This window comes from Sciurus vulgaris (assembly GCF_902686455.1).
Source record: "Sciurus vulgaris genome assembly, chromosome: 2".
NCBI classification, from domain to species: domain Eukaryota; kingdom Metazoa; phylum Chordata; class Mammalia; order Rodentia; family Sciuridae; genus Sciurus; species Sciurus vulgaris.
Window position 1 is genome coordinate 199,193,768 of NC_136462.1, and position 18,301 is coordinate 199,212,068.

Here is an 18,301-nt window from a genome sequence, read left to right on the forward strand (position 1 = left end):
TGCCCCAGGTCTGGCCCTCACTGGTCTCTTCATGCTGGTGCTCTTGGTACCTGAGGCCAGTTTACTGTCCTGGAGGCTGTCCTGATGCACAGCAGCATCCCTGTACCTACCTGTGTCCCTGGGTCCCACCCTAAGTGATGACAACCAAGACTGTCCCCAGACACGATCACAGGTTCACTGGGCTTGGGTTTACTTGATAAAAGGTGAACTCCAGCTACATTTGAATCACAGATAATTAAAGAGACAGACGTTCTTCAAGTAACCATGGAGAAGCAGTCAAGGAGGTCAGGGACGAAGGCTCGCCTGCCCTTGCCCCTGGGTCCACAAACCTGAGGTCCCGTGGCACCTCCCTCCCTCCCCCACCCGCTCTGCCCCATCCATCAGCCAGTCCTGGTTCTACTTCTCTTTCCTAAGTAGCTTTGCTGAGGCGTCGCTGGATTATAATAAGCTGCTATGTTTAAGATTTGGCAAGCTCTGGTTCACGTGCAAACCCGTGAGCCCATCAGCTCTGTCAAGTCCCTGTCACCCGCAAAGGCTCATGTCCCCTGATGGTCCCGCTCTCCTGCCTCCCGTCCCCCAGGAGACTGCTCTCTGCTTGTCATTTGAGGTGGCTGACGTCCTGTGCTATAGCCGGAACCGAACAGTGTGGACTTTTCTGGGCCTGGCTTCTTTCCTCAACAACTAGTTTGAGATTTGCTCATGTTGTGTCTGTATTAATAGTTCATTGTGGTGCTCTGCTGTACAGGTAGACCCCCACCTTCATCAGGCACCTGTTGATAAGCCCCCTCTTGCTTACAATGCAGTTACTTATGGAGACACAATCCATGTGCAGAAAGTGCATAAAACACACGTGACCAGATGAGTGCCTTTCCACCCAGGGGATGTCCTGGTGTGACCGGCACCTAGAGGAGAAGCAGCATGACTGCACCCCAGAGCACCCCATGCTGTTTCCACCCCCATTCCAAGGCAGCTCTGGCCCTGTTCCCTAATGCGGACCCAGCTGAGGGTTCTGGAACTTTCCATGAATGTATCACATGACACAGTCATTTATTTTTGCATCTGCTGTCTTTGTTCAACACTGTGACTGTGAGTGGCCTCCTTGTGGTTGTGCATGTAGGGAGTTCGTTGCTTTTGGTTGCTGAACAGTACCCGTGGGGTGGGCACACTGCAGTGTGTAAGGCCGTTGCCCATGTGTGGCCATTATGAATGACGCCTCGGTGGACGTGAATGCTGCTGCTCTCTGGGAGCCCTGGTCATCATTTCGTTGGCCAGGAGTGGGTTGCTGGCCCTCACCTCTGCTTACTTTAGAAGGTGTTCTGAAATTCCTTCAAATTGCACACATCCACTCTCCACCTCCCCCACCCCCGCCCAAGATGCTGTCATTTGCACCTGGCACTCTCAACAGCCTTTGGAGAGGACCTTGCCTGCCCCTCCCTCCCATCTCTTCTCCACATGGAAGCCAGGGTGGGTCTTCACAAGGGCAGGTGGGATTATGCTATCCCCTGCTCCAACTCCCTTCCGAAGTTCAGGGGGCCAGGCGTCTCATGGTGGGTGGGGCTGCAGCCCCAGAGCTCAGGGGAGAGTCATTCCCGGGCCTTTCTCTCTGGAGGCAATTGGCATCCCTGGCCTGTCCACCCTGCGGGCAGCATCTCCTCTCCACCGTGGCCTCTGTTCCTGTCCTCACATCTTTGTCGCTGTTTCGCCATGGCGTCAGGTCTGCTCCCTGGCAGCGCTGGGGGCAGGAAGCTGGTCTCAGACCAGGGAGCCTACTCTGGGTTGAGGACCTCGCCCCCTCGCCCACCGCTGCACTCTCCCCACTCAGCGGCTCCAGCTCTCTTCCTCTTCCCGTCATGCTCCCAGAACAGCCCTGGTGGAGCCAGGACTGCCCACAGTCCAGATATGAGCACTGAACCACAGTCACGCTGACTTGGTCATGCAGTTGGGGGACAGAATTCCCATTAAGACCCCACTTCAGACCCTCTCACCATTCGATGTGTTCACATGTTCAGCAAATGGGGAGCACCCTCCATGCCAAGCTCTGCTTTCAAAGCGGGAGCTGGAGCAGGGGACCAAAACCCAAAGCCTTTGTTTCAAGGGATTCGAGCACAGCAGGGGATGGTACGACAGTTTTCGCCACTGGAGCGTGTCTGATGAGACTACACACAGGTCACAGCCAGGCAGCCAGGTGAGCAGAAGCTGGACCCACGACAGCTCACTCTTCAGCTCGGGAGCTCACTCAGGGCAGATGGAGTCTTGCCGTGCCCATCACCCAGTCGAGGTCCCCTGGGCACCATCCGGCTTGCTGAACCCAAGTGTTGCAGGCCATCCTGATCTAGGGGGACAAGCACACAGTCCAGACTGCTCTGGTCAGTTCTCCACATCTCAGGTCCTTGCATTCTTGGCCTCCTCTACAGTTATTTTGGGAATTGCAAGGGAAGGGGCCTGGCAGCAGGGCTGACACCAGGGCCACCAGGGACTTGTCCTTCTGCAATAAGCAACTAAATCCATCTCTCTCTCTCTGTCTCTCTCTGACACACGCGCGCACACACACACACACACACACACACACACACACACACACACACACACCCCAGGGGCAAAAGAAAGCCTCTTTCTAGGAGTTACAGCAAAAGTTCCAGGGTTGGTGCTCATTGGTCTCGCTCATGTCACATGCCCATCCCTGAGCCAATCACTGTGGTTATGGGGGTGGAGCGCTGTGATTGGCCAAGCCTAGCCCCACCCATGAAGCCACACCCACCCTAACACGTGGACTGGGAATGCTGATAGGGGTAGCCTGGGGTCCCCCAGAACACTTAGGCACTCTTATCAGAATGGCAAAAGACGTCCTGCCACCTTGGCTTGCCTGTGGTTGGTGATCCCCCCACACTCTTCTCCAGCCCAGACCAACTCTCGAGCCCCCAAACCTCCACCCCACTCCCTCCATGGTCCCTGAGCACCTCCAAACTTGCCTCCTCCTGCATCCTCCTGCGGCCTCCGGTCAGCGGTCCCTCCCTCTCCTCCCCTCCCAGGGCTTCTGATAGTAGTTGGCCCCTGGTCACCTCATCTCACCCTCACCTTTCTGGATCACAGGTCAGGTCACACCTGCATGCACGGCGTGTGAGAAGGAACCTCCTGGGGCCTTCCCGAGGGCTCCCGCCACAGGTCCCTGCACTGTGGCTTGGGGCCCCAGCCTCTGTGCAGCACTGGACCTGGCTGAGAGGCCTTCTGTTGTGCTGACCTGCTGGTGGCCACGCTCGGCAGTGTGACAGGCTCCGTGGGCAGCTGGGAGTCTCCTCAAGCTCTTGCCCCTCTCTCCCAGCTGTCCCACAGGTGTGTCCCACAGGCGTGCCCCGCTGGGAGTGTTGCCTCAGGAGTGTTGCCTCAGGCTGGCCCTCCACACTCTGCAGGCCTCAGTTTACCTGCCTTCCTCCAGGAGGCTCGGGCCTGTCCGTCAGGCTGGACGTGCACTTGGCCCCGAAGTCTGTGCTTGCTTGGTGCTGAGCAGGTGCAGGGTCCACCTGCTCCCTTCTGCCTCTCGGCCTCTTCGTCCTTATTTTGTTCTTTCCTTCTCTTCTGCCTCCTTGTCCTCTGCTGGACATAATGCCCTTGAGGAACAAGACGTGTCCTACCTTGGTGACAAGGTGCCAAGAGCTGCTGAGGGATGGCCCTACCAGTCTGTCAGGCAGGGTGGGCGTGGTCTCACGAGGCAGGAGAGCACTGGGTGGGAGGGGTTCCCACCTTCCTGGGCTTTGGAACAGGACGGTTTTGACCCAGGAGACACGAACGCAGGGCAGCCTCCACTCAGGGGCAGTGATAAGGTGCTGGGACCCTGGTTCAGAAGCCAACGTTCAGGTGTCCAGTGTTGTCCTCGTAGACTGGCCCTCGGGACTGTGCCCCGGACTCTGGGTGTGCTCCTGCGGTCAGTCGTCTGACTCACACGCTCAGCTCTGACCTGGGGCATCTTCTCTGTGAGGTCCTGCAGTAGGGTTGCCAGACTAAGCACAGGACACCAAGTTCAATCTCACTTTCAGATAAACATCGAGTAATGCACTAATATAGACATGTGCCAAATATTGCAGGAGACATTTATTCTAAAAAATTATTTCTCATTTAACTGAAACCCAAACCTACCTGTGCATCCTGGAATGCGTGAGCGAGCGGCAGCTTGAATCTGTGCCCTGTTACAAACCACCGGGAACCCGCAGCGTGGACAGCACACCTGCTTCATCTCCCCGTCATGTGGGTCAAGAGCCCTGCCTGGCCGGCTGAGCACTCTAGCGCAGGGTCCCTCCGGGTGGAAGTCAGGTGCTGATGGGTGCCGTGGGCTCAGGTGACATCGAGGTGTGGGTCTGGGAGCGGTCAGCCTCCTGCTCCCTCAGGTCCTGGGCAGGACTCTCCCCGTGCCAGGGCTCATGGAGTTCACTTTCTTCAGGGCCGCAGGGAGAGGGAGACTGGGTGAGTGTGCTGGCCGATGGGGTCCTACAGCAGGATGTTGCGGGTGGCATCACAAGGCTGGGCTGTCGGTGAGCAGAGTGTCCCAGGCCACCACACCCCAGGGACAGGTCAGGACTGCCGTGTCAGGGAAGCCTGTCCTGTGTGGCCTCCCCACCCTGCCTCTTCCTGTTGCCCACTCAGTTACCCCCACCAGCAGGGTCACTGCCCTTTCTTACCGAGCAGACCACAAAGGTCATCTCCCTGTCCTCACAGTCCAAAGTAGAGTGGGCTACCACGCGGCAGTTCTCCCTGTCCCTCAGCAGCTGCTGGACCTCTGCATCTCCATGTCCCCACCGTGAAGCAGAGAGAATGGTTGGACCCATCTGGCCGGTTTGCTGGTCCCCGAGACTGCTGTGGCCATGTGCTCAACTCAGGAGGCGCGAAGAACAAGCAGCCCTGAGCCTCGTGCCGGGCACTGCCGAGGGAGTGCCCAAGGTCATGCTGTGGCGAATCGCAGGGCCACCCTGCTCACGGAAGCTGAGAAGTGGCAACTTGGCCAGGCACGTGTCCTGCGTGCTTTCTTGACTGCACATATAAACATTTTTCAAATTGGATTTATTTTGGGTCCCAAAGAAGGTGGGCAGGGAAAGGAAGTATCTGCCAAGCTCTTCCTACGTGCCAGGTACTCCCTGGGCACAGGACACCACCGTAAATCCAAGATGTGCAGGGCCCGAGGTCTGGCCAGGGCTGGTGTCCGGGATTTTCCTGAGGAGAATCTTGCAAGACTGATGCTGGGGGTCACCTGGGAGGTCCCCTGGAGTCCCCTTTCCAAACCTCAGTAAGCACAAGCCCCTCCCAGGCACCGTTCACAGCTGCAGATCCTGAGTCAGCAGGTCTGCGTGGGCCCGAGAGTCCGTGTTTCTGACAAGCGCCCGGTGCTGCGAGGCTGCTGGTCTCTGGGGGCTTAGAGTAGAACGGGGGTGTTGTTTATTATTAGGATTCTACAACAGTCTTGGTTAGCAACAAATCAGAGGTTCTTCCACAGCCCGCCCTCTGGGAACCAGCGCCTGACCCCCCACCACCCTGGCTCTCTTCTACGGAGGGTGGTGGGGTGACTCGGGGGCCTTGCGTGTGCAGGCGTGAAGGGCACAGGGGCTTCGGCCTGGCTGCCCTTGAACGGCTTGCTCTGGGATGTCCCATGAGAACACTCTGGTGGCCTGCAGGGCGGCCCTCACGGCCATGGCCACCCCCGCATCAGGCAGGTCCCCTGGGAGGCAGGTCCTGCACCTCTGGAGATGCCCTGAGCCAGGATCAGAGTCCCTTTGGTGGCAGCTGCTGCTTCAGGCCACAGCTAATAAGCCAAGTGGTTTGCATATAGCCAGGGAAGAGGCCGTTTTCCATGAAGCGTGGGCAGGAATCAAGTGGTCGCTGAAGACCCTCATGCTCCACCCCGAGAGGCCGGAGGAGCACCTGTGGGTGGGCAAAACACACCTGGGGGGGCGGCCTCTCCAGGCGCCTCCGCCGCCCTGGCCTGCCTGTGGCGTCCTGCCTGGCATGCCCGGCCCACACCATCCCACGCCCCCCACGCTGCATCTGCTCCTCCTTCCGCCCCCGCGGCCCTTGCCACCCCCTTGGCTCACTGGGAGGGCCGTCCCAAAGCCCTTGCCCCCCAGCCAGTCCGCCCGTCACTGGGGACGGCTGAAGAGACGAGGGCACTCCTGCGCTTCGGGACGTCGTGGGGCATGCAAGGAAGAGGCTGGCCTCGCCCTCGGATCTGGGGAGGGGCCACGCTCCGTCCTGCAGGACAGAAAGCAAGTTGCACATTTTTGGAAATGAAAATAGCTAAATTGTTTTTTTCTTCATCTTCACCCGCCCCCAATTATAAAAGCAGTGCATGTTCATGGCAAAAAATAGAGAAAACAGAAAATCACAAGGAGAAAGAAAGTGGAGAGGATCCAGCCTCTCACTGCCCAGCAACGCTACTTTTAACATTTCGACGCGTTCTCTTCCAGTCTCATTGCTATGCATATTTGCACACATGGGCGTGTGTGTGTGCGTGTGTGTATTTTAATATATATTGAAGCAAAAATAGAACCGCACGGTGAAAGCTGCTTGTGGATGGCTCTTTTCCCACTTGACAACCAACGCGGCTCTCCTTGCTAACGACGAAGGGCTTTTCATTGTCTTTCACGGCGACAAGGCACTCTTGGCCACGTGCATTTTGGGGGCAATCCCCTGCAGTTGGACACTGGTGGCTTCTGCTTCGTGGTCACTGCGTGCACAGCGCTGTGGGACACGCTTGTGTGCGGCTCTTGCGGTGCATGCCTGACTCCGCCTTGCTGTGAGTTCCTGTGGGTGGCGTGGCCATGTGCGGGGATGTGCCTGGCACTGTGCCCCACCCATCTACCTGGTGACTTTGCGGGTGGGCTCTGGAGTCAGGTCTGGGGGCATCTGTGCTCTTCTCAGTGACCGTTTGTGTGGGACCTGCTGTGGAGCTATCCTGGGGCCTCTGTCTCCTCAACTCTGAAGAAGGGAGGCCAACTGAAAGCCTCCCTGGAGGCCGGGAGGCCTCTGCACTGTGGGAAGCCCTTGGGGTTCCAGTGTTGGCAGGGCCCTCGTGGGAGCGAGGGATCCCGGTCGGAGGAGCTGGGGGACCTTGGTAGCTGCTGGGATGTACAGAATCATAGCAGGAGACATGGCCACATCTTGGCCCTGCACCAGGCACCGCCCCAGCCCTCTGCAGACTCATCTGGTCCTCACGCGAGCCCATGAGGCAGACACCATGGCCCCCTTTTCCAGTAAAGGTGAAGCACAGAGAAGTCAAGGCTGGAGACGTGGCCAGGGCTCAGACTTCTGTAGCCTTCTTTCCACCATGGTGCTAGGGAACAGAAAGGAGAGGGAGAACCACTGGGTTGGAGAGACCCAGGGTAAAATCCTGGCTCTGCCTCTTATGGGTTGGGTGGGGGTGTGCTGTTGAGTGGCTGAGTGAGCGATCACAGGTGTGGGGGGAGATAGGCAATCAAGGAGCAATCACGTCAACTAATTGCAGATTGGGTGCTGTGGGGCTGGACATAGAAGTCTCGGAGGAGAGAGTGGGAGGGCAGGTCCCTTGCTTTGGATTTGCAAGTCTGGGAGGGACATCCCAAGGATAAGACCTCTGAACTGACACCAGAAAGACAAGAGAAGTCGCCCTATGCAGGCAGCCAGGGTGCAGTAAGCATCCTGGCAGGTGCAAAGGTCCTGAGGTGGGTGAGATTTTGGTGAGTCTAAGACACTGGAAGGTGGGCCACTCTGGTACGGCCAGAGAAGGAGGAGTATGCAGTCTTGTCATCCCATGGTATTGGAGGGGAAACTGAGACACACAGAGAAAAGCAGTTTGCTCATGTTCCTGGTGCTGGTAAACATCAAGTAGGGCTTCCAGTCGGGAGCTTTGATGACTTGGATGAACTTCCAGCCTCTGGATGTTCAAGAGAAGCCAAAATCCTGGTTTTTATGTGAAAAGTCCTGATATTTAAAATTTGGCACTCAGTTAACAAGTGTAATAATCTGTGTGGAGATGTGACCCTGTCTGTGGGTCAGCCACGGGAGTGATGTGCTGTGTTCTGAGGGCACTCTGCACCTCTGTCTCTTCATCCAGCCTTCTGGGGTGTGTCTGTTGGCTGTAGTTCTTAGGGAGAGGCCAGGAGACGGGGCCTGTCTTCCAGCCCCACGCTAGTTTCTATTCCCTCTGTCCCCACATCTCCTTCAGTGGCCTCGAAAAAGTCCCATTTCTAGAATGGCCTCTACTTTGTCTGGAAACGGACAGAGTAGGAGCTGCGGGTCTCTGGCTGCCCTTCCCAGCCATCTCCAGCACTGCGTGCATTTCCTGCAGCTAAGCTTGGACGTGGTCGTGTCCAGGGGCTCCGCCCCTGGCCCAGGAACCCGGGAGGGTTGTGTCGCCCTGGTGCGGGTGCCCGGAGCCCCTGAAGGTAGGGACCTGGCGGCACTTCTGAAGACTCACTTCAGGAGACCACCCGAATGTCCACCAACGAGGGAGGGAGGATACAGGACAAGTCACAGTGGTCCCCCAGGGACAGTCCCCAAGGCGGGGCGAGAGCAGGGCTGGCTACTGCCTGCTTTTGCATGTCACATTTGTTGGCTGGCTGCTGTCTGTTCATGGGTTGTTTTTGGTCGCTTTCAGGCTACCCAACGAGGATGAGGATTTGGGACAGATCACCAGGCCCTAAAAGGCTAAAAAGTGTATGTTCAATACTTTTTAGAAAAATTTTGCTGACCCCTTGGTGACATCAGTAAGTACCAAGGGGCTCCCGGTGACCTGCAGCCACGTGGGGACCTTTCAGAAGAGGGGAGAGGAAGGGCCATTTCAACTTGTGGCAGACGTGTGCCTGAAGGCACGGTTGGTAGGTGCCCGGCATTGGCAATCTGGAGAGGCCACACCCTTAACTGAACACTGACTGGGTGCCAGACCCTGTGCTGAATGCGGATCCTCTCACTCACGTTAGGAGACAGAGCCCTTTTCACAGATGGGAAGAGGAAGGCACAGAGAGGCAAAGTCACTTACCTAAGTCACACAGCTTTCAAGGCACAGAGCTGGGATTAGAACCCAGGCCTCTCTGTAGACCCAGAGAGAAGGAGAAGTTTGCTTTGCTGTATGATGTCTGTACGCTCGACAAGCTTGGGAGAGATTTTCATCTCTCCATTCTCAGCCAGCACGCTCTCGGGCTGCTCCCACCTCCCCGCTCCTCAGATTGGTCGGACCGTGGGGCATGAGGTCATGGTCAGGGTTTGCTTTAGCGATGGGCAAGGGGCTGGGAGGGCGAGGTGGGTGCAGATGCAGGGGTGGGAATGTCCCTTTCCATCTGGCGCCTGCCAAGCTGAGCACATCTGCAGGGGCAGAAAGCTCGCCTGCTCCGCCCAGGTTTTCCAAAATGTCGCAGGTCAGGAGTGTTCTCAACCTTGTGACGCATCGGAATGCAGGTCGCAGGGTTGTTGTGAATAGTGATTTAATGGTGCTAGAGTGATTAAGCGTGGCAGGCTTTTAAACAATGAGGTTCATAAAAGGTGTTAATAACCCGTAAGTGCCTCCTTGAGATTCCCGCCTATCATAAACGGCTCCCAATTAAGTCTCTTCACTTTTCTTTGCCTAAGGAAACAGTGAGGAATCTGCTGGAAGGTTGGATGGAGTCTTCTAGACCAAAGGGGGAGCCATGCAGTCTGGGCAGATCAGGAGAAAGCCCAGGGAACTGGGCCTGCATCCCGAGGGAAGCCACGGAGACCTCTCAGGGAGGACCCTGCCTTGGAACACGAGACTGAGGTGGCAGGGCCTGGGCTGGGCGCTGTTGTGGCTTCAGGCTACCCCGGGGCCATGGAGGTGGGGTGTCCTGGCTGCTGCCTTGACCCTGGTCAGCCGCTGTCTGGCCAGGTGGGGAGTTTGGGCGGGTTCCCCTGTGCACAGGCGAGGCCTCTTCCTCTCCCAGGGCCGCTTCGGGTGGCAGGCAGGGCGCCGAGGCAGGATGGAAGGGCATGCAGGGCGTGCTTGACAAAACTGGCCCTGCTTCCTGGGCCTCTGTTTTCTCCTCTGTGTCCTCGTCCTCCAGTGAGTGCCTCAGACCCGCCCCAACAGAGGAGACCCCAGGCCTTCCGAACTTCTCCGTGTGTAGAACCGGGGAGCGTCACTGCCTCCTGGAACCATGCCTGGCGTGCAGTAGGTGCTCGACTCCTGTCAGGTGAGGGCGGCGGAGGCGCGCTTGGATGAGCAGGACCATGGGAAGGAGGCGTTGCCCTCTCTGCCTGGGCCTGACGCGCCACCTGGGATCCTGGGGCCTGCTGAGGAGTGTGCTCTGCCAGACCAGGCGGCCCCCAGCTCCCAGGCCGGTTCCCCGCCTGGACTCCACTGGGGCCAGTGGAGGCCAGTTCTCCCCACAGAGGGCTGGCAGCATGGCTGCTCCCTCCTCATGCATTTGGATTCCAGATGTGAATCATTTGGGCGACACGCTGGCACTTCTTTATCACTGGAAGGAAAAGGTCAAAAGGCCGCGTCCCCTCCAGATCTGCGAGGGTGACGTCAGACCCGACCTCACCAGGGGCCTCCACTAGGGCCGATGGGCAGAGGGCAACTGAGCCTCCTGCCACCTTCCTCCCAGCTCAGCCATTCGCATGACACTGTCATGTCGTCACCATCTTTGGGAACCATGCTATCATTTTCTACCTGACTGTTTTTTTCCTTTTTTACAACTTGCTTTAAAAGTTTTTACAGCATTTAAAACTTTGGGGGGTTCCGGGAGTATAAGTCAGTGCTAGAACGCCCACCTGTTATGCTCAAGGTCCTGGGTTCAGCCCTTAGCACCGAAAAAGGCTTTTATTACAGGGAATCTTAAACACATGCAGAAGTATCGTATGGTACTGTGCACCGATACTGTATCTTGTGTGGTATTAAACGTAAGGCATGTAACGTTGAATATATTGTAATACAATATACACACAATGCTACGCAGAGATGATACACATGACCCTATCAGGAAGGATTTGAGCCAGCCTGCCAGCCGGCTCCTCCTCGGCCATCTCTCCTGTGTCCCCACTCTCTCCTCCACGCCAGCTCCTCCCCAAGCAAACCCCAGACACGTGTCATTCCATCCACAAACATTTCTGTCTCCAGAAGCCTCAGTTTCCTGTAAGAACTTTCTGTATCTTACATGTGAACTCTGTGTCACTATCTCGAAAGGAAAACTGGGTCACTTTCCAGAAATAGGTGAAAACATGATCATGAAAGTGACTGGAGGGGGTCCTGCAGCGTGGCGGAAGCCCCCTCCAGGCAGGAGACCCCACGAGCTCGGGGACTGAGGCACGAGCCCCTGAGGAGAGCCTCCCCGGAGGGTCGGAGAGGACTGCAGAGGAGGAGCCTTCCCTGGAGACAGCCTGCCCTCCTTTGGCTCTGGGCCCAGGGACCCTGCCTGATCTCAGAGTGACCCGCCATAGGCCCAGGGTGCAGACTCATGGGCAGCTTTCAGGGAGCCAGCTGTGCAGAGGGGTGAAGGGCCTGGATGGCACTGGCCCTCCTGGTTCAGGCCTTGGCACACCCCTTCCCGAGGGTGGAGTTGGGCCTGCCCCAGGCCAGAGCCTTGGTTTCCTCATCAGTCAAATGGGGAGAAGCGTCCAGGGCCACACCTGGTCCTCAGGAGCTCAGGTGCGGTGTTCTGAGGATGGGGCGCAGAACCAGTGCCTGGTGGCGTGGTGCTGTGATAAACTCTGCTTCTTATGGTTGTTTTCAGTGGCCACAGCTCCCTCCCAGGTACCCCGATGGCTGGCTTCTTCCATTCTGCGTTTCCCTTTCCTCCTGGGGGGTGGGGGGCAGACATCCCCCTCTATTTCTAGAAGCATTTTGGCTTCTAAATTCCCGAAACTCTGAGGCACATATGGAGCTCTCAGGAGCCCCCCAAACCCAGCCCAAAAGTCCATGAGTCACCTCTGTCTACTGGGGAAAACCAATCGGGCCAGAAAAAAGCCCAGACTCCCCTGGGCATCCCCAGCTGCCTGCTCCTGGCATGAGCAGCACCACCCGCCACCCCCATCCCTGCCAGACGGTTGGGCGGGCTGCCAGGCCCACAAGTCACACCCGGATGGCAGCAGACAGCCCCCGCCGCCGGGCCTGGCTGTGCGTGTGTGCGTGTGTGCGTGCGTGTGTGTGTGTACACGCTGCTGTTTCTCCCTTCTTCTGGACTGGGTTGTTTTGCTCTGGGCTGCAATTCATTTTTAGATTCCGGCCGCCTCCCTCCCCTCCATCTCCCGCTTCTATTCTTAGAAAGCAAACTGGGATGTGTTTGGGCTTCGCAGTGAAGTAGACAGAAGTTTGCCCACGTGCTCTGGCCGCCTGAGATATGGAGTTAATTAAAAAGGAGGCTTTGAGCAGCAGGTTCATTGGCCGGAAACGCAGCTGGCTGGGGCCGGCCGCCTGGGGTGCCGGCTGCTCGGTGCTGACTCTGCGGGGATGATGGATGCTCCAGTCGTCCCCGTCTCCCACGGCCCGGCCCGGGGCGTGATGCCTCTGGGACGGGCTGCCCTGCCCTGGAGGGTTGGGTGGCTGTGTGCGCTGGTTAAATATGAGGTCTCTGAGCATGTTGGGCTGCAGAGAGATTTTTAATTAGATAAATAAATTTTAAAGGGCTTGGAGGAGGGCAGCCTTCAGGAAGCTGAGCCGGCTGAAATGAGCTTTGCTGTGGAAGGAAGCTGACCTTCCTCAAGGCCAGCGTGGCAGTGGGAGGGAGGGGAGGCAGGGAGAGGGGAGAGGAGACAGGGAGGAGGAGTAGGCTGAGTGGGGTCTGGGGAGCTCTGGGGAAGAGCGAGCGCCTGGAAGAAAAGGCAGCCCTGTGAGAGAGCGAGGGCCTGAACTGAGGAGCAGCCCGGGGCTTCAAAATCCCCTCTGTGCACTTTCTAGCTGGGTGACTTTAGGTAAGGCACTTAACCTCTCTCTGCCTCCATTTAATTTTCTGTAAAATGGGAATATAATAGTTCCCCTTTCTAAGGTAAGGCAAACAAAGTGCTTCAGCACACCTGGCCCAGAGTGGGGACTGTGAATTAACCCAAATTCCTCTTGCAGACAAAAGAGGAAAGAGAGAAGGAGCCTGGTGTTCGCAGGCAGCCACTGCCCGAGTCTGCCTCGGCCCAGCGGATCCCAGCACATCAGGTGGAGGGAAGACAGAGTTGCCGCCAGGGCTTAGTGTTCTGTGCAGAGAAGCAAGGGGGGCCAGACAGGGCCCCTCCTCCTGGGCTGCCTCCAGGCGGCCTCCCTGACTGTCCGCCCCCGGGGCTGCCGTCCTCGCCTCCCAACGCCGCGGGTGCCGTGACGTAGAGTTGTGTATTTTCTTACTTAAAGCATCTTAAAAAGTATCCTGCGAACACGGTCTTCTCAGATCTAAGAACATTGGAAGAACGGGGGTCCCAGGAGGCGGCCGCACCCCTGACCCCACACCTCCCGTGGTCGGGGCCCGCCCCAGGGCCCTGCAGGAGCGTGGGTGTGGACTCACACGCGCTCGTCCCCGTCACTTGGTTGTGTCTGCACGTTCGAGCTGCCGTGAGCGTCTGGGAGCGTCCACACCCGGTGGACGCCAACTTGGCTTTTGTCGTCGTTCTCATCATCTGTTTCCTGAGCCCAGGACACAGACGCAGAGTCATGAAAAGGTGTCAACAGAGAACACGAAAGCCAAGGTCTCCTGTGCCTGGCCGCCTGCTGCCGTCTCCCTGCCCAGGGCCAGCCTGCTGCTGTCCTGCAGCATCCTGCCCGGCCAGCTGTGAGTTGCGGCTCGTGTCTGTCTCCCCTCCTTCTCTGCACTTGTGAGGGCACCTGCTGCTCTGCTCCTGCCGTCCTTCCTGGCTGCCTTCGGGTGACTGCGTGCATCACTGGCAACGGGCTGCCTCCCGCTTCTGGCCGGGTACATGCATCCCACTGTAGCCAGGCCCTGGGCTACTTGACATCCTTGCGATGGGCAAGGGGATTCGAAAGCCCTCACTGAATTCTGGACACTCCTCCCCAGGAGAGGTTGGTGCTGTGGGTGGGTGTGTGAAGTCTGGCACAGCAGTGCCAGCAGCTCCGGCCTGGAGGAGCTTCTGCCTGTCTGCCTGGACACCCTGAGGTCCGCACGCTGTGGGGAAGCTGGCTTTTGTGGGGGAGCTCCTGGTGGGGCTCTGGGCACAGACCCAACTGAGGCCAGCTATCAGCTGTCCCTGCCCTGGAGCCAGGCCTGCGAGGGAAGAGCCCTCTGAAGATTCTCTGGCTATTCGAGTCATCTCAACTGAATATGCAGACCGTGGAAGAGACAAATAGTCGCTGCTATGCCCCATTTGAGATTCTGATGCCCAACATTTCTAGGAAAATGAAATAGTTGTTTTAAGCTGCTAAATTCTGAGTAATTTGTTACCTGGCAATAAAAAAATCAGAATAGATGTTAGTCAGCTTTCCATGACTATGGCAAAATGCCTGAGAAGTTCAGTTTAAAGGAAGAAAGGTTTCTTTTGGCTCATGATTTCAGAGGTTCAGCCGGTGGTCCCCTGGCCCCACCTCTTCAGGTCTGTGTTGAGCATGTGGGGGAGGAAACGGCTCACCTCTTGGTGCCTAGAAGTGAAGAGAGAGAGGGAGAGGCTGGGTCCCCATGTCCCCTTCAGGGGCACATCCAGTGACATCACTTCTTAAAGGCTCCACCCCCTTCCCCTAGCACCACAGGCTGGGGATGGAGCCTCTGGCCTGTGGGCCTCAGGGGGACGTTGAAGATCCAGTCCATGACAACAGGTTCCCTGGTCCTCGCTCTCCTGAGAGTGCGTCTCCGTCCTTTCTCAGATGGGGATTACCTCTCAATGATTTTTTAAAATGGAGGCAAAATGCATATGACATAAAATTAACCCTTTAACATTTACAGTAGCATTCAGTGCATCGACGATGTCCTGGAACCACTGCTGTGATCACGTTCCGGAACATTTTCATCACCCTGAAGAAGCCCGGTGCCCCGTGGGCAGCCATCCGCACCGCCCCTCCTCCCAGCCCCTGCCCACCGCTGCCCCCAGGCCTGGGCCTCTTCTGGGCCACTCCTGCCGCTGGGGTCACAGGACGCGGGATCTTCCATGAGCCGGTGCTTCCGAGGCCACCCCTGCTGTAGCACGGGTCAGGGCCACGCTCCATGTGGTGCACACGGGCTGCCTCCGCCTCTCGGCCCTTGGGAGCAGGCTGCTCTGCTCGCTGGAGAGCGTGAGCTTGTTTGAAATAGCTCTTTGATTGGGGAACCTCGAGTGGAGTTCCCGGGTCCAGAGCAGTTCCATCCTAACGTCGTGTGTGCGTGTGTGTGCACACGTGCGTGCTCTGGGGGCTAAGCACAGCCTGGAGCATTTCAGGTGAGTACCCTCTGCTGAGTTGCATCCCCAGCCCCTCCATCACTCACTTTTTGGGGTCCCCCCACACTGCTCTCTGCAATCCCTGCACCACCTCATGTTTCGACTGGCTCTGCATTAGAGTGCCAGCTTCCCTGCCCCTTACCAACTCCCGGTATTGCCCATCTTTAAAATCTCGTAGCCCACCCAGTGGGCGTGAAGGGGCCTCTCACTGTGGTCTGCATTGCGCTTCCCTGACCCCTGTCCTCGCGCCTCTTCCGCAGGCTTGCTGGTCTCTGGGTATGGACTTTGGAGAGTCTGTTGATTTTGTGTCCGGATGCCCCGTGGGGTCTAGCACAAAGTCGGCCTTCTGTCTCCACTGGCCTGTCTGGCAGCTGGGCTGGGGCGACTTGTGGGCTGGGCTCAGCTGGGTCTGCAGCCAGAGGCTGGCTGGGAGCTCTGCCATGGCAAGGGCTTCCTCGCATGGTGGCGACCCCAGGGCTCTGAGCCGCCGCGCTGGCTGGAGCGTGGGACAATGGACACCCCAGGATGGGCGGCTGGCAGATGAGCCTCCTTGTGTGTCCCGCAGCTCAGCGAAGCGGAGGGATCCCCTGACGCTCTGCGGTGGGTTTGTTGCCTGGCCATCTGTCCCCTTGTTCCTGACTCTGTAAGAGTTCCTTGGTTTCTAGAGAGCCCAGGCCACAGCGTGGCCAACCCTGGTGAGTTCCAGCTGGGTCCATGGTGGCGTGGGCTTGGACTGCTGAAATCAGCGGGAAAATCCTTCCCTCTCGCTCCCAGGGTGACGGCAGAGCGGAGGCACCCGTGGGGCTCCATAGGGCATGAGGGGTGCCTGGGAGGGAGAAGCTGGGTCCCCCGCAGGGCCGCACCCATGCCGTGGGAGCCCTCGGCTGCTGCGGGCTGCCCCTCGGGGAAGGCGGGGGCCGTGGTAGAGGAGCAGGGGAGAGCCGGGCTCCCAGGCTCCACGGCTGGTCCAGGGCTCTTCGCTGGAGGGAGGCTTGGGAAGGAGGAGGGCTGCAGACGGTTCAGCTGCCACCTCTATTTCTTAAGTACTTTTTAATTGAAGTCTAACAAACCTAGAGCAAAACTAATTAATCTTATTTGTACAGTTGATGAATTCTCGCGTGTGTGCACCTGTGTGATGTCTAACTCCAAGGACTCCTGTGACCCGGGCCCTCCTGGGGAGCCACTGTTCTGCCTGGTCACCCTGTGGGGTCCCCCTCTTGAATGGCCCATGCTCCGGGGTTCCCGATTCCTCTTCTCCCTCTTCCTCCTATTTCTTTGGAGCAACGTTTGCCAGGTAGAGTGAACCTGCCCCCAGGGCATATTCAGCGATGTCTGGAGACCTTGGCCGTCACACTGCTGGGGGTGCTGTGGACATCTAGGGGTGGAGGTCAGGGATGCCATTAACCATCCTGCAAGGCACAGCACAGCCCCACAACAGAATTACCTGGCTGGAAACACCAGAGGTGCCAAGGTTCAGAAGTCACACTTCATGGCGTCTTCATGGCTTGGAGAGACCATGATCCATTTATGCCACCTGCTATTGATGGGTGGGTTGTTTCTAGCTACTGCTAGCCAGGCGCTAAGGGCACCCTAGCATAGCCTCTCTGTGCCTCTGCAGGCATTGCTCTTGGTTCTGGAGAGGAGTTATTGGCAGGCGTAGCTCGTACCAACAGATCCCGTCACAGTCCTGCAAAGAGGCCGGGCCAACTTAATCTCCCCCTCCGGTGTGCGTTCCGACAACTCCACATTCTGGTCCACGCCTGGCATCCTCACAACACGGGGCACCTCCCTCAAGTCCCAGGGAGCCCAGAGAAAGACCAAGGAGAGGCCAAAGTGCCTTTCATGCCTGGTCACGTCTCAGTGTTCTGATTGTCAGACGGACCACAAGTCCAGCTTAGGCACAGGGAAGGGAAGGCACCTCCGCCACTTTTGAAGGATTTGAAATGACCACAGGACTCGCCGCTTCTCAGTCCTGCACAAGTCTTGCCTGGAGGACAGGCCACCGCCCACACGCTCTCCCCTGGGCACGGGCACTGGCATCCTCCTAGCCGCCTGGAGCTCTGGGCCGAGGGCATTCTGCTGAGGCATCTCTGCTGACCCAAGAGCAGGCACCACGGCACCCTCCCGGGGACCTTGCTGGGGCTTTCCAGGCGGTAGGGAGGCCAGCTCTCAGCAGGTGACTCAGGAACGCTCTGGAGACATTTTATGTAGGCTCCTATCCCTGACCAGGGACTCGCCTGTTCCCCCCACACTGGTCCTAGGCATGGAAGGCAGTGTCTTTGTCGCTGAAGAAGCTGGTTACAGGTGAGAGGGCTCACCCCTGCTCACAGCGTCAGCATGCTGTAAATTCACGTCGTCCCACACATGGAAAAGGTCTGGTTCAGGGAGAATCTTCTGGAAGACTTGAACTTGTTGATCCTGTGTTCTGAACTTCTGGAGCCCCTCTGGGGGCTGGGACCCAGGTGCACGTGAGCACCCTGCCACAGGAGGCAGGGTTGAGCACAAGGGTGTGAGCTGGGGACTCTTAGACCTCATGCCAGTGACCTGTGGGCTGGGCTTCTAGAAGACCCTCCCATCATGCAGAATCAGAGTCTCAGACTGCTATGCCCGGGGTCTTGCTGCTTCTGGGTGGCCATGCTGGGGTCCTATCCCGGCCTCCTTGAATCTGGCCCTGGGTGCCTGACCGCAGCCTCTTAAACAGCCAGCCAACCCTGGATGTCCCCCAGAGGTCCAGTCCTGCGCAGCCACAGCCTCCCTCACCTGCAGCCAGGCCTCCAACTGATGGACAGTGTTAGCAGGTGCGGATGCAGGAAAGATGGAAGAGCTGAGGATATCTTCTCATCAGCTTGCAGGCAGAGGAAAGCTGCCTCCCTCAGTCACATCTGTGTGAGTGACTGACAGGCCTCGGGGAAGCATTCATCCTCGCTTCTGGATTTTCACTTATGGCTCAGTGATACATTTCATCTTGGCAGAGAGCAGGGCTTGTGGGCTC